Genomic DNA, 17,838 nt, shown 5'->3' on the forward strand with positions numbered 1-17,838 from the left:
TGCACAAGGTTTCAAATTTTGCTGCAACAGTGGATTTATGGTCAATCCAAACATCCAAGCCATAGCACTCCTGGACAGTGCATTTCATCGACAAAACCTGGCAACTGCAAAGCTACTGTTTGCAGACACTAGAAGTACATTTCCCCAAATTGGGGAAACTTGCAAAGACGTGCCTGTGCATCCCTGCCTCAAGCAGCCCTTCTAAGAGGGAGTTCAGCACCGGAGCAAATATTATAACATGTAACCATGCTGCTCTGAAGCCAGATGCTGTGGATGGACCGGTGTTTGTCACACAGCTTGAAGTTCCGACAGTAGAAATTTAGAAATCTTTTATTTTTTCTGATATCTTTCTGCAATATTGAACAGAACTTAAAGTTAGTAATTTGTATAAAAAAAATAAAAAAAAAAAAAAAAAAAAAAAACTACAAACCTACAACATTTTTAATCTTTGTGCAATATATTACAAAACTAATTTACAAATGTTACAGTTTTTTCCTGTGCAGTACTAAACAGAAGGTTGGATTTTTACACTATAGTACTGCATGTTAGACTTTTCTTCTTGCTGCACAATTATGGCAGAGCAGCTATGTTTATCCAGGCTGTAAAGTTCATGCCATGTATTTCAATTATGATTAGCATTTTATTCCCTTTGGACTCACATCTTGTTTACATTAATGGCAAGTGTCTGTTTAAAATGCTCTCATTATAATAGTTTTGTTGGTCTTAGTGCAATGTTTTGTGTAAATCCTGTAAGCCACTTTGAAATGGTTTACTCATGCTTGCGCTGTTCGATCTGAGTGATTTTAATGGTCTTGTGTTATTTTACTTCAATTTTAAGTAAATAAATTAAGGCTGGGAATCAATTAAAAACATTAATCACATAAATGTCTGTAATTAATCGCATCTAACATTAAAACAATTATACAATTAATACATAAATCATGAAATAAATACACACTGAATCACAAAATTAATATAGAATTATCACAAAGGAATTTTTAAAAATTAATGACATAGTTTAAACTTAATGACCTTAAACCTGAACTTTTAACAAAATACTACTTAAGCAAGTGCAACCTGAATTTGAAAGCCTTCCTAAAAGGCAAGTTGAAAAGAAGGCAATAAGAAAACAAGGCCAATGTATTCATTCTCAAATTGGCACAGCATATGAGACACCAACATTTCGAAGTAAAAATTAAAAGATCAAATTTAATTGAAATAATATGCACCTTGGAAATGGACATACATTAAAACTTGTGTTAAAACTCTGCAAAAACTTTTTTTTTTTTTTTTTTGACTGGAGTGCCATGGACATAACAGTGTAGTGCCCGAGAGAGAGAGAGACTCCTCAGGTGGTCGAGACCTGTCTGAGGAGGATGGGACTACCTGGAACAGCTGAAATAAAAGCAGCTGTTTTACAGACACAGCATTTTGGCAGACAGGACATGTGTTGGGCGTCCATCTGCCTGGGTGCATGTTCTCCAGTGCAAGGTTATTACAGTTAACGAAAACTAAAATCAAAACTGAAACTATTATTAAAAAAACATTTTTGTAAACTGAAATAAAATAATTAACAAAACCAAAATAAAAAACTAAAGCTAAATGAAGCTATTAAAGTAGCTGGAAAGACTAACTGAAATAAAATAATTTACGAAAAATATTTTATATTTTAGTTTTCATTTTTGAATGAATATTCTTGGTGTTAGTCTTTAACCCTTGTAACTTAACTCTAAAACAGAAAATACTCCACCACAAGCCGCCTGCTTATATTCATCCAGTGATCAGCGGCTGGTGAAGGATGGTGAGTGTTCACACAGCATTTGCGGTGACAGAGCGAGATGTAGACAGGGGCATAAAGCGTGTGAACTGGAAAGCAATTTACACGTCGCCTTTCTTTGCACTTGTTGTACATCAAGCTGTAATTAAGAAACCTAAAATCAGAATATGCTGGTCAACAAAACCTTTACTGTATGAACAGAAAAATCATTATAGTTTATTTATCAGGTGCCTGTGTTTTGTTGACAATAATTCAGCTGCTACTTCACACAGGAGAAATCCTGTTTGAAAATAAAACGGCACTGATCGAGAGACTGACGGTCAACATACAATATCAGCATATTGTTACTGACCAATCATTTTTGCTTTAAAAAAGTCGTTCAACAACGAAGTGATACAAACCTTGTAAAATTCCTGAGCTAGTAAAGTCTCCACTGAACTACAGGAGTCTGCCAACTGGTGAAAAACTAAACCTACTAATGTGTTTTTGGATTTATTCTATATTTATAAATTTCTTTTTTTAGTTTATTTTCATAACTCAAAATACCTGATATTGTGAAAATAATCCAGTAGCAGAATTATGTTTTAAAATATTTGTCCCCCTTTTTTCAGTTTTTTTTCTCTCTCTCAAAATAGATGGTTGAAATATCATACTCTTTTTGTTCTTAACATCAGCCATGTTATGCATATTTCATACAAGGGATTTTTCCTGGCTTGCATCCAAAGCTGCTGGGATAGGTTACAGGTTTTCTGTGATCCTACTCGGGATACGTGGATTCAGAAAATGTATTAACTGCTTCTAATCACCGATGCGGTCTCTGTCATTTTGTGGCAGTCCATTCTCCTATTACCTGCTCCTACTCTGCTCATTAAGGATCTTATGCATGGCCTATTCAAGTCTCACTACCGCTAACCTGATTCAAACCTAACAGCCCTGTTCTTCCTAAGCACCCCATGATTTTCATGATCACACCTGTCAGAACACAGTAGTATCTATTTTCTGATTTTTGTTATCTTTGTATGTGTCTGTGCCTGAGACAGAATCAGAGATCAATATGGCTGGCAGAAAATAAAAAGCCCAGTATGGGAGATTTTTGAATACAACATAGAAGGCATTCATTTTAAGCACATTGTCTTGGAGCAGGATATGTTGTGTGCTGTAGACATTTAGAGTAAAGAATCCTCAAACCTTAAAATTCACCTACATTTCATCAGAAATGGGCCCATTCTGGGCAAGAAAAGGAAAAGACGAAAAGTGCCAACTGTCAGCACACATTTGATCATCACAAATGACATAGAAAATATTTAAAAAATTATAAAATTGTATAAAATTTTCATATCTGGTTTTGATTACGCTTGGTTTTATCAGACAAAAACAAAACCAGATAGTAAACCATGTAGTGTAGTAAGCTTCAAGTAACATTAAAAACATATCCAAATCCATTAAGTGTACAGTCCTGTCCGACTGTGACATAAAAATAAACTCCACAGTAGCTCTTTAACCACACCATAATTACTAAAACTGAAACTAATAGATATAAAATAAAATAGAAATGTCTTTGTGAAATAAAGACTAAATTAAAACTAAAAATACATGATGAAGGAAAACTAAAACTAAACTGAATTTCCAGGTAAGGCCAGAAAAAAATATTGAAATAAAAACGAAAATAAAAAGGCAAACCTATAATAACCTTGCTCCAGTGACTCTAGCAAAGAGGACCACCTGTATGAGTGGGCAAAGGGATGAAGCAGCAGGGCAATGTGTCCAAAGTGCTTGCTGAGGGCTGCGTCTGCAAACGGCAGTCTTTTTTTGCTGCCCCCCTGTCCTAGAATCGAGGTGTGCCTTGGGATTTTTTGGGTTGCAAAAAGTGGTCCACCACAGGAAAAAGGTTGGAAAACATTGTATCTACACCTTTGCTCATGATATGCTAAAAAAAAGACCTCTATAATTGCTATTTTGCTTAAAAATGAACACAGTGGATGGTTATGTGGCGTTCTTTGCATAAATTAGCAGATAATACAAACTGGAATAATGGGTAGGGATAATCATTACACTTCTATTTCGTAGAATTGTGCCATTATATTAGGGCAGTCTGAACTGTAAGCTGCCTGGCAGGCCGGCAAGTTAAATACAGAGGTACTAGAGCAGGGCTATTGAATTAAAATGTAAAGAGGTCTGACCAACAAAATTTTTTCCTATCAATGGTCTGAACCTCACATCTTTGATATGATTCAGATCCCTATAAATGTAGTCACCGAATACTGTATCTATAAAAAATAAACAAGATATAATGGCCACAGCATTTCAACAACATTTATTTCCAATTTTCAATAAGGACTTTAAACATGGATCCTTTGAATTTTATTGGTCTTCTATTTGTATGGAATACAAATGAATATCTTTAACATAATATAAAACAAATAAAGTCTGTTTAATAAAAAAGTAGGCCTATCACATTCACATTTTAAGTAAAATAAATCAGAACCATCTGAATAAAACTAAAAAGTGCACTCCTTTACAATGGCTCCATCAGAAAATGTTTTTAATACTGCCCTCAAAATCGATGTTACTTAATTGAATATTCATTTGCGTGCTGCTGGGCTGTAAATTAATGTGAGAGGTCTCTGAAACTGTCATAGTGGCCTCTCAGGTCAGTTATTTTAAATGCTCTCACTTCGGACTGCCGTGGATATGTTTGCCTGTTTTCTCTCATAGTGGCACTTCACATTGCTACTTTTTACTAAAGCTGAGGTTTCACAACACATGAGATAAAGCAGTTTTGAACCACCTGCAGCAAGAATGAACATATATTCTCCATTCATCTTTGAAAGTTCAGTTTTCTGTGCCTACTTTCCTTTTTTTGGAACAAGCCATGCTCCCCGTTGCTCTTTCATTTCTGTTAATTCCTTCTGTGGCATCCGCATGTAATACCTATGCACTGTAACAACTGCATTGATTCGCTCTCTGTTGAGTGACACAATCAGACGTGCACACCTCAAGAAGGGGGGAAGGAAAAGTCCCACTCAACAGTCCGGATACTGCTGTTATTCTGTCCCGGTCCACCATTTAGTGATGCCTGTACTAGAGACTTACTTTGGTTTTAGTGCTATTCAAAGATGACTTTGATTCAACATGAAAATATAAAGAAAAATTAAATAATTTTTTACTTTTGCAACTTTTCTCCAGCATTGCACCAGGACTACCATAAATCCTCCACCACAATGCCTGTTCTTCCCCACTAACCTGCACCCATGTCAGTATGCATAAATCAAGAAAAACGACCCCAGAGCTACGTATTGACATGTACGTATTGCTGTTAACCGGTGAACTGTGTAATACGATATTTTAAACCTTTGAATGAAAACTTTATTTCATAAAATTTCTAAAGGTGGTAAGTAAATATGATACAGTATGTGTATGCAAGTCTTTAGGTGCACACTAAACTTTTTTGTATTATTGTTTCAAATTGTTAAAAAAAAAAAAATTACATGTCAATGCAACCCAAACCAAAGCACTGCCTGAGGCGTTTGCCTCGTGGCTAGCCTTTGACGCAACAATATTTTGTAACGCATTAGAACAGGACACATTAATCACAAAAAACAGCACATTAACTTTCCCAGGCCTAAAATAAATAAGGCCTGTTTTCCTAAACTGCTGTTTCTGATTAATATCATTAGTAAGATACAATTAATTTCCTATTAACAAAATCAAGCTAGATCAATAAGACTTTTACAAACATGTTTTTAAAAGATGAAAAATACCACCATCATTTTCAGCTGCTCTCGTCAGAGTTTCCCACACCAGATCATAATATCATCTAATTATCATTATCAAAGTCCCAGATAATATCTAGATATTATTTTTTCCAATATACACCTGTGACATATTCAATTGCTTGGACATCATTTATAAAGGCACACACCTGTGTATAGAATGTTCCACAAATCACACTGCCTGTCAGGACAAAAACCAAGCCCTTAAGTCCAAGAACTCTATAGTCCTCCGTGATCATATTGTGCTGAAGCATAGATCAGGGCAAGGATATAAAACCATAAAACCTAAAACTACATTGCAGAAGCACTTTGTTATCTCCAGATAACTTTATTATCTCCGTTCTGAATGAAAATATGAGATTAATTTTTTTTCCTCTGTCATCACTTACAAAGTACATTAGGTAAGTAAGATATAAAAAATATATACATTTTGAATGGAGAATTCCTTTTAAACTATAAGCAAGAAAAAAAAAAAAGCCATAAATTATGTGATCTGGTCTGAGCATGAGAAGGGAACCAAACTTGAAAGGCAAATATGGGAACATTCATACTGACATCCACATAAAGTCCTAGAACTATTACATACTAAGTTTCAGCTTCCACTGAAGGCCCTCACAGCATATGCTCATAAAAGAAGATCAGTAATTACAATATTCCAATAGTAAAGTTCCAGCTACAATGTTAATCGTGCAGTACTGTGGGAAGCACTTTCTTATCTAATCTTATTATCTCTACCGCTTTCTCTGGTTGATGGATGATGAACGGCCCAGCTTCTCCATCTTCAGCAAGTGTCCCTGACTACTCCTCCTTTCACATCAACCAGGATTCTTGCCAATGTGCCATGCACCTCCTCCCAAATTGTTACGTGAGACCCCCAAGGACCATACTCATTAGAAGCCAAACACATCAACACAAACCATTCTCCCAGTTTGGGGCAGCACCCGCTCTATTCAGAGCAATTCCCAAATCTTTGTTACCCTCACATAGCTAGAATAACAACCCTACAGATAGGCCCCATTCCAACCACATGTATCCATAAACTTATTCTTTTGGTTACTATCCAAAGCTTGTGATCATTGGTAAGGTATTATTTTTACGTGTGGCATAGTCCTCTTGGTAGGTATACCTCTGGCTAATTGGTAACTTAAGACAGAAACATAAAAAAAAAAAAAAAAAAACACATTATGGATCAACCTCTCCTGAAGCAGGTACTGTATATCACATGCCAGGCATAAGTCAGGCTCAAACTGAATAAAGTCATTTAAAATGGACTATGTAGGTTTAATACCCACAAAAAAATAGGCAGGGTGTGCTTGTCAGGCCAATACAGATATGTTGATTAGCATTAACCTAAGAACCCATTTCAAATAGAGAAGGAAGCTTACATCATGACAGAGAAAAAAGCAAACTGCACACCGAAGACCCTCCAATTTAAACAGCATTGTGTGACAGCTAGACTATTTCTTGAGTCACTTTGCTATCTTTAACAACATTTTTTAATTTGTAACTTTGTACCAACTATGTACAGGTATTCCTCTGTTTAGCCTTTAACAGATGGATTCCATTAACTTCCTTTGTCCCTTATAATACTACCCATTTGTCATCCAACTTGTTCAATCCAGTCCAGGATCAAAGATGAACATCTATTCCAGCAGCATTAGGAGCAAGACATGAACAAACTGTGAATGGAACGTTATTGGAACATTCCAATAACAAATTAAACTAAGCCTTCTTTAAAATGAGGTACGGAAAAACAACAGACATCAGAGAAAAAAAAACTCAAGCATGTAGAGCAGACCTGGGCATTTTACGGCCAGCAGGCCACATCCGGCCCGTTGGCTACCTTTGACCGGCCCACTTGAGTTCGTAGTAAAAGTGTAGCAACATCTATTACTTTGTGATAGATGCACAAAATACAATTACACGGATTTTATTTTGAAGGCCATTATTGTTTTTCTTAATTATCAGTGTGCTTATGCACGTCAGCGAATGTGTTGAACAGCTTCCAAGAAATTAGCCTCTAGCCCTTAAATATGTCAGCTAACGTTAAAAAAAAAAATTGACGCAGAATGTAGAGTTTTTAACAAGACGTGGACTTCTAAATATTTATTTGCTGAAATCAAAGGTAAAGCTGTGTGCTTAGTGTGTGGAGAACATATAGTGGTGTTTAAGGAATACAATTTGAATCGCCATTACGAGAGTAAACACGGAGAAAAATACAAGAATTTCAGTGATGCAGAGCGGGCACGAGCATCGGAAGATTTGCTAGCTAAACTGCAAAAGCAACAAGGATTGTTTACAAAGCTCCACTCATCCAGGGATGCAGCAGTCATGACCAGCTTTGTAATATCCCACAAAATTGCAAGATACTGTAAGCCATTCTCTGATGGGGAGTTTATCAAAGACTGTTTGGTGGAGTCTTCAGCGCTAATATGCCCTGAGAAAAAAAGTCGCGTTTGCAAATGTGTATCTCTCGAGGCGCACCATAACGATGCGGGTCAAGAACACCGCGGGGAATTTGGAGCTGCAGCTGCAAAAGAAAACAGACAATTTTGTCATGTTTTCCTTGGCTCTGGACGAGAACAGTGACATCCGTGATACAGCCCGGTTACTTATCTTTGTACGTGGATTAACAAAAGACTGAGATGACAGAGTTGCTGACAGGTATGTGGCCAATGAAAGGGACTACAACGGGGAGTGATTTGTTCACGGAGGTAAATGCTTCCATGGACACGCTGGGACTAAAATGGGACAAACTGATAGATGTTACAACCGATGGCTGTCCAAATCTGACGGGGAAAAACGTTGGACTTTTGAGGCGGATGCAAGATAAAGTGACTGAAATTAATCCAGAACAAAATTGATATTTTTGCATTGTATCATTCATCAGGATATGTTGTGCAAGTCAGTGCTAAAAATTAGCCATGTTGTTGATGTTGTAACTAAAATAGTTAATTTCATCAGGGCAAGAGCACTGAATCACAGTTTGTTTCACTGTTAGAGGAGCATGAAAGTGAACATAGTGACATAGGCTACCAGACAGCTGTGAAATGGCTCAGCCTTGGCAAGGTGCTTAAAAGAGTATGGAACCTGAGAGCAGAGATTCAGGAGTTTTGTGAAAAGAAAACACACTGGATTGCAGATCTGGCCTTTGCTGTTGATGTGACTGCACTAATGAATGAACTAAACACCAAGCTGCAAGGCAACGGCCTCTTTGCACATGAAATGTACAGCTTGGTGACAGCTTTCATGAGAAAGTTGAAGTTTCTTTCAAGTCAATTAGAGGGCAACATTCTCACTCACATGCCAACACTGAAAGAAGTCACACTATCAGCTGATCACCTCCACAAGTATTCATCCATGTTAGGGGCACTGCATGGTGAGTTTTCAAGAAGATTTGAAGACTTCAAAACTGTTGAGAGTGAAATGCACATGATTTCTTCTCCCTTTACTTATATTGTGGATAATACACCCAGTAATGTCCAGCTTGAACTCATTGATCTGCAGTCTGATAATCTACTGGCCGAGCATTTTAAATCAGTATCACTGGTAGAGTTTTATTCCTCTCTCAAAGAGGAAATCTTCCCACACCTGAGGAGGCATGCTCAGAGGATGTTGGTTCTCTTTGGATCTACCTACATCTGTGAACAAACATTCTCAGTGATGAAGTTTAACAAATCCAGATATAGATTCTCTCTCAGTGATGATCACTTGTGTGCTGTCCTTCACATATCTACCTCAGATATTCAACCTGACTTCAGTGTACTTGTTCAAGCCCAAAACAGGCTAGATTTCTCTCATTGAACACCAAAAGAACTGAGGTAAATTAATGTGATGTTGGTCTTTGAAAACTAGTTAATAAAGTTATCATGCTATTTTTGAAATGCTGCAAAAAATGCACATTTTCTAAATTGTTTTTATAAATGTTCCTTAAATAGTACAATAATTCTATGCTCAACACTTGTTTGATTGACTGTTTGACATGTTTGGTTTACTGTAAATTGATGCTATTTTACGTTAAGTTATGATGCTAGTTTTTTTAAACATTGCAAAAGTTGAAATTTTCTAAACTGTTTTTGTGATTGTTCATTAAATAGAATTTTATATCTTCAACATTTTCTCATTGTAATATTAGATTTACTGTTTCTTATAGTGGGATATCATATATATTGGAAATTAATCAAGAATATTATAGGTATTAAGTATATATTAGGTATATTATATATATTCCGGCCCTCTAAAACCATTCCAATTTCTTATGTGGCCCCTTTGGAAAAATAATTACGCACCCCTGATGTAGAGGAACGCACAATCTGCACACAGAAATTGACCAGACTGGGGTTTGAGGCCAAGACTACTGTCAATGACTCAGCAGTTTTGGCCACTATGCCATCTTGTTGCTCCCTTTATAATATGCTTCCGATAATACCAGCTAACATACAAATTACTTGTGAACATTAAAAGGTCAGTGCTCATATTAAAACCTCCACTGAGCCATTATCTCAAGACCACATTATCTTTTCAGGTAGCAATACTGTGAAAGCATTCATAAATTGGCTTCTACCAGCCAAAGGTCATTGAACATTTCACATTGTACAAATGAAAGGTCAGAAAGTAAAGGATAATAAATACATTGTAACATTTTGTTTACATGACTTACAATAGATGAACAATAAACCTCCCCATCTGGCACAGAAAAAGTCATCACAAGCATACTGTAACTGAGTGACTGGCACAACATAAATCATGAATTGTTGAGACAATTCTAGATATTTAATAAGAAAACATAATCTGTGCTTTTATCCTCAAAGAGAAGAGCATAAGTCTTATCAGATCCAGTGAAGAATTAAAAAACGAAACCTATCTTAGTAAGTGTTGTAATAAAAATATTTATAACTAAGACAAATAGAAATCTTTGAACATTACTTAAATTGGGTTATCATACAGAGCTGGGTAGGTATCACACACTGATTGTCTGATGTTCTTACATTATCCCTGTTTCCATGTGCATTTTCTCCAGTGTATTTATTGCACATTATAAATACAGTATGTGCAATTTAACTTCGCTGGAAACTTTAAAACTTGAAACCTAACAAGAGAAAGTCAACAAAATGGATTTGTGCATGTGCTTTGCTATTTATTCCAATCACAGTGCTTTGAATTCAGTGATGGTTGTTGACATGAGTAAGTGGGTAAGTAAGTACATTCTGTGATGGACTTGCACCCTGTTCCTGTTTAATTCTTGATGGACTTTTTTGATGTCAGCGCTGTTTGTTTAAATTCTTTCATCCTATGAGCCTGTCACGGAAAATGCTGGGTCAGAAAATGAAGAGTTTTATTATGTCTATTGTATTTTAAATAAAATGCTGACATAATTTCTTTTTGCCCTATAAATGTGTTCTCCTTGACAACAATACAAATTATTAAATATCACAAATAATTTTTTTAGTCATCCATTTTCTAAGATAACTTTATTCACCCCAGGTTTGAAGGCTGCACTAAACACATGGCAATCAGCAACACTGTCTGGGTCATTAGTCTAACAGTCACACTCAACACTCTTCCCCCCCAACCCTACATCCCCAAACACTGTTTAAGGGTTATTTTATCTCTACCAATCGAGCTAATTTGTGTGTCTTTGGGAGCACCCAGACAAAATCAACATGGACACACTGAGCTAAGCACTGAACAAATGTGTGGAGCCCAATGTTAAGCAGATTATACCAAAATCAACACATATAGTGGAAATATGTTTGTACCAAAAATAACAACAAGAAATCTGGAATAAAATGTGCAAGAAGTAGTCAAGATGTTCTCCTTCATTCACAGACAACAGCCTCATGTTTTTTTTTTTTTTTTTTTAGCAAATAACAGATCAATGTGGACACACCTGTGACAAGAGTCTGAAAGCTAACAGATAACAGGCAAAGTCAATACTGACCCTGGCTAAGAATTCAGAACACAAATAAAATGGAACAGAATACGTGATAAAAACAGGATCATTCAACTTGGTGGGCAATGGAAAAAAGGTAATGAGGTATTACAATGAAAAAGAATCAAGAAAATGTTGGGAAAATATGATAACACAATAGATACTGATGCTTTAATATGCTGAGCAGCAGGTAAGAGTACTAAATGTTATTTCTGATCTCTAAATATGATATGGACTCTTAAAAAAGTAAGCTGCCAAGAAACTCAAATCCTCTGATGGTTACAATTCCATAAATTAGATGCTCAAACTCAGTCTTGAAAGGCAGTCTTGAAATCTGTTGATTACACACTGGGTCCCTATTTAAAGAACTCCTGATTTAATTAACTTCTTGTTTATTTGTTGGATAGCATGGTGGAGCCACAGTTTGTTATTAAATTCCTTGTTAAAAACAATGAAACGGCAATGGTCTACACAGGTTGTTACGAGTGTGTACAAAAGCATTGGCAGACCCACAAGCCTGAAGTAGACTATGGAATTGATGAATTTGCTTGTCTCTACTGGATGCAAAATGCCCCTGCACTCTCACTTTTGCTCTCTTAGAGACAATTTAATGGCATAAGCATTGACTAATTTATTTCCTTTTAAAATTGTTTCTTAAAGTAGGTTAATTCTAAGAACTAATAGTAAATGACAAATTATCATGGAGGGGGTTATCACTTATTATCATTCATACATTTGCTTATTCATTACAAATTACCCATCTTTAAAAAAATAATTTTTATACAATATTCATGGTAGTTGGGCGGCATGGTGGCGCAGTGGGTAGCGCTGCTGCCTCGCAGTTAGGAGACCTGGGTTCACTTCCCGGGTCCTCCCTGCGTGGAGTTTGCATGTTCTCTCCGTGTCTGCGTGGGTTTCCTCCCACAGTCCAAAGACATGCTGGTTAGGTGGATTGGCGATTCTAAATTGGCCCTAATGTGTGCTTGGTGTGTGGGTGTGTTTGTGTGTGTCCTGCGGTGGGTTGGCACCCTGCCTGGGATTGGTATCCTGCCTTGTGCCCTGTGTTGGCTGGGATTGACTCCAGCAGACCCCCCGTGACCCTGTGTTCGGATTCAGCAGGTTGGAAAATGGATGGATGGATGTTTACTCACTTTAAATGTAGGTACAGTGACATAAGCAGTCAAATTTAGAAAACAGATCATATCAAATCTGGTACAGTATCAACATCTTAAGAGATTTACTGTAAAGGTAACTTGGAACTGCCGAGGCCCTTGAAAAAGCAAAATGGAGCACATACCCCTGCCAAACATGAACAAAGAGAGACAAATGCAGAACTCCTACAGTCAGGGATTGACTTGGATCAAAAATGAGCCCTGTGCTTGTGTCCAGACTGGCCCATTACAATCAGCCAGACACCAATTATCACTGTAACTAACCTGAATCCAAGTTAAGTAGTATGTAACAGTGATTCTCAAGTTCACTTCTGATTTCACTGCGGCTGTACCTGTCTGTGCTAATCAATTTCCTCTTTTAATATTACTCCTACCTTAATTGGACAAGCTGTTACTTCTCAGTATCTATGTTTTCTTGTACTAACACAGAAATCACAAACTAATTATGCTAAATTTTTACTGAAAAAAGAATGAAAGAAAGAATTTAAGATTTTTATACTTTTTTTAATAATTTGTTTTTGTTATCTCTGTTATTTAAGCCATTATTTACTAATAAGCTCAAAAGTGGGTATGACATTGAAATAGTTGCAATCCTTTAGCATTCACTGTTTACCCTGGTGTTTGCTCTGCTCATCATTAATTGTCAATATTTGTATGCAGGTAACAGTGCAAACTCCACACAAAAAAATGGATTATAAAGAAGAGTTATTTATTTAAATATATGGCAAAAATATAAATATTTCTTAATTTCTAATATATGGAAATCTCACACTTGTACATTTTGCTTAACAGAAAAATAATGAAGAAAAATGGTCAACTAATGCAAATATTGATATCAATTTATAGCACAAATGACTGAATGATTATGAAATGACAAGAACAAAACCTGAAGAACAACTACTAAAGCATAATATATATAACCAACATTAAAAGCACATGCTATGCAGATCTCGCACTGCCCTTAAAAATCTCTGACACTAAAGCAGCTTCTTTGTCCAACTGCCTTTCAAAAACTATCCTCTGCTGCTCTGTAGATGGTAAAATTGCCTGAACTTTGAAAAAGTATAGAATATGTCAGGGCCCAGCACACGTACAAAGTTAGGTTGTAATCTTAGTTAAACATTTGTTCATTGCTTGCTCGTTAATGTTAACTCCACTCTACATGTGTTTGAAAGTTGGCATCTTTGAAAAAAATGTTGGATGAAACACGTTAAATCATTGGCTAACTTAAACTAGAGGAAATAAAATTTGAATCACACTGTCTTGTTTAACAGCATGTCCCTAAACTTTCAACTTACCATTTACTGTTTTAGTTGCTGCTTGGTAAATAATTTCAAAATTCTACTAATTTGAGTATTCTTATGAACTACCTTGCATTCACAACTCGTCATACTGAACAGGATGCTGAGCTGTCCACTGCTGCACCGAGACAATTTTAGGAAGTCAAAATAAATCATTGGTTTACTTAATCTTTGTTGCACCATACTGGAATGATTTAATTTCTTCCTTATTTTCCCAGCTTCCCCATTCCCCATTTTTGTAAGAAATATTTGCTGCTTCTGTAATCATGTGTGTCTCACACTTCCCTGTTCTTGGCATTGCTTAGGGAGCTAGGTTATGGTGTGTGTGTGTGTGTGTGTGTGTGTGTTGGGGGGGGGGGGGGGGGCAGTAGTTTAGGGATTAGTACACTTTTGTGATTGGACAGGACACGGAGGATTGGTTGTCTGCTGCAGGTGCAACTACAAGTTTAGAGGCTCACTGTGTAACATGTTGATTGCCCGATGGTTAATGTGGAGAACATTTAAAACAACCACTGACCTGGCCTTATGCTCTCTTTCTGTCTCTTCTCATGTGCTGGAAGGCTAACTGTTCTTTTGATCTGAGAAGGGAGGAATTGCAGGACAACGTCATCGTCACTGCTTGCATGCTGCATGTGTCTGAGTGACAGCTCCTGTTTGAATAAAGGCTTTGAGAATGTTCCTGTCTTCAAAACAATAAAGCTGAGTTTTTCGGAACCTTGGATTCTCTGTATGTATGTGTATATACATAATGTTATAAGGCAAATACACAAAGTATATATACAAAAGCTGTATCATGGGTCAGCACTCATACACTATTTGTCAAAAATTTTACAACTGTCCCATTTTTACTCTTTTTTTATTGAATTTTAAGCAGTTCAGGTTCCATGCAAAACCTGAAATGGTACATAGAGGATGCAACAATAGTTTGTTTCAACACTGCTTTTATACTGATGGAAGGTTATTGTAGTGTCTGCCAGCTGATATGTTTTAAAAGGTGAAAAGACAAAACACAGAAAAATGGGTAAAAACCAGGAGGTCAATAAAACCAAACTGTCTAAAACCAAAAAGGAGTGAAAAAAGATGCCTGAGAATGTAGAAAAAGTGAGAATACCAGAGATCAAAAAAATTCTTTAGAAAACCACAAACCATGGCTTATCTACAGCTCAGATGAGGACGAGGTGAACTGGCTGACTTGCAGTTTCCTAGGTGTCACAAAACCAGGGGATACACCCTCTACATGAAACAACATGACATCAGCCAATTTCTTGAAACATCCTCTGGAACATTCTGTTTGTTTACTTGCGTCTCTTTATGATATTTCTAATGTACACTGCACACCAACATGCTTAAAGCACAAACTATGTTAACACTAAAACTATACTATTTTCTCACATTATCTAGACAATGGGATGTGATGTGATGGCCAGAAATGAAACAAAATCCAAAATATATGACAGTTTGTAAGTAATCAACAAAATTTGGGATTCCTATATTAGTTGTTTGTGTGCATGTTCAAGGCTTAATTAACTTCCATTGAAGCTGGAAAAGCTATACGTTGTTAACTCATTACTTGTCCCTGAAAAAGGCCTTTTAGGTTGTATAACTGTCAGTTTACGCTAACTTAAACTTTTTTTTTTTTTTAATCCTCTGGCAGAGTTGAATAAAAACTGGGAAAATAGGGGTGTTCTAAAACTTTGACCAGCAGTGTATATTCACTTACCCAATACTGAATATGATTAATCTAGATGCTGACTGGATAGGTTATTGCCCCCAGGACAGCAAGGGTCCATAACCTATCCAGACAGCATCTGCCACAAGCCAGGAAAAAATTCCAGAAAGTGCATCACACCAAAATTGGGCAAACTTGATAAGTTATCCATATTCACTCATATACAGTCTTTCAAAATAACATCATTTGAGGGCAATACTAAATGTCCATGGCTGCCAAGCAAATCCTACACAGGCAGTGCCTTAGGGCTCGTTTATACTTCACGCTCAAAACACGGATGCGCATGCATCATGGCTGCCACACATTCCCAGCATTCATTTGATGCATCTTCTGAGCAGGTCCTCAGAAATTAACGTGACGTGTGTGCGAGTTGCAGTACCAGCAAAAAGTCGGGGGGCACAGTATGATAAAAGTTGGAATGTGACGTCAGAGTCTCGGTTTACAATCTTCATCTGACAGAAAGCCTCTATGCAGATCCTACGGGATCGATGTGCGTGCTTCGATGTTTGATGAATGGTTCAATGTGGTGAAGCAAAATGCCGACGTACAGATGCATTTTATCTTGCTTTTATATTCAAGCGTCACATATTCCTGATTGTAATGACATGATACATTATAAAAGTTTCACATACCACCTTTTGTGCCATCTTTTTTTTTCTGGGGCTTCCTCCTGATCCGACAACAGCAGCAAACAGCAGTAGATCACCACACAGGAAGCATTAAATGTATGATATTCCAACTCTCTGCACATTTAGAATCCTTAGATTTATACTTGATATCATTTTCATTATGAAATGCATTAAAGTATGTATGTTACATTTCACAGATAAATCGTTAATTTCATTTAAATAATGAATACTGTTAATAATTACATACATGGAGGCGATACGGTGGCGGAGCAGTAGCACTGCTCTCTCTCAGGGAGTCGCATCGCTGGTATTCCCTGCCTGGAGTTTGCATGTTTTCCTGCTGGGTTTCCACAGTGTGCTCCAGTTTAATTTCAAAGATTGGCAGATTTGGGGATTTGGTGCCGCTAAAATGACTCCAGTGTATGTGAGTGCTTGTATTCACCTTGCGATGAGCCGAGGCCCTGTCCAGGGATTGTTTCTGCCTCGTGCCCAGTGCTTGCTGGAATTGACACTCCCCTGGATAGATGGATTTAATCATTAAACATCCTTTTCAGAGACATTGCAGCAAGGTGTCATTGGAATTTAATGGGTATTCCAGGCAACTCACAACACAGAGAAGCCGAACCTGTTCTCACTGTGATAGTATCTCACACTGCCACCTGCTGGATTCCTCCAGATTTACATAAAGTATGCGTGCTAGTATAAACAGTAAAATGCTTGCGTAGCAGGAGCATCCACTGAAGCATGCATCGCGTTGCATAAAGTTTAAACCTGGCTTTAGGCTGGGGCCAAACCCTGGACTGTCAACTTCTTTACTCTAAATTTATTATTATAGCTACTATTACAAATTTAGCTGATGCCTCTATCAAAGATGACTTACAAGATAATGATATAGTATAATTTCTTACATGCATTTCTGTATTTGGAACACAAGCAGAATTAAGAGACTTTTTCAGCATCACACAGTAAATCAATGGCAGGTGGGGTTGAATCAGCAACCTCAAGGTTAAAAGTCCAATGCCTTATCCACTACACAACACTACACTATTCTACCTACCTTTATATCACGTATATCTGCTCACTATCAGTCACTCCATTACTTCTACCTAATTCTGGCTAGACTTGCACTCAGATATTAAAGCCCAAATTGAAACTGAATCCCTGAACATAATTGTTTCCTGCTGATGCTCTTCTATTTTTCTATGCTTTAGAAGTACAGCTCATTTTCTAAACAGGGCAAATTGGTACAGAAGGGTTAAGGTGTTATATGCCTTAACATTTTCTGTCATGATTTACTCCACTTCTGAATTTCAACTACTTTGATGACTCCCAATGACTGGAGTAAGAATCAATATAAAATATCTGTGCATTAAAAATGTTGTTTCTTCACTGCACCACTTACTGTTCACTTTGCCCATCAAAAATCTTTTAACACATTTTAGGTTGCACAAAAAGTAAGTAATCAAGCAACTTCCTCAAGTGAAAATCTCAGATTAGATATGGGAGATTAGAAGTCAAATGGAAT

At 36.9% G+C, this 17,838-nt stretch overlaps 1 protein-coding gene across 1 annotated transcript in view; it reads right to left on the bottom strand.

Moving 5' to 3' along the window:
• The window catches only part of frrs1b (ferric-chelate reductase 1b), a 63,388-nt gene that overhangs the window by 32,106 nt on the left and 13,444 nt on the right, over positions 1-17,838 (bottom strand). The gene's annotated exons all lie outside the window — the stretch shown is intronic.

This window comes from Erpetoichthys calabaricus, chromosome 10 (assembly GCF_900747795.2).
Source record: "Erpetoichthys calabaricus chromosome 10, fErpCal1.3, whole genome shotgun sequence".
Lineage (NCBI taxonomy): Eukaryota > Metazoa > Chordata > Cladistia > Polypteriformes > Polypteridae > Erpetoichthys > Erpetoichthys calabaricus.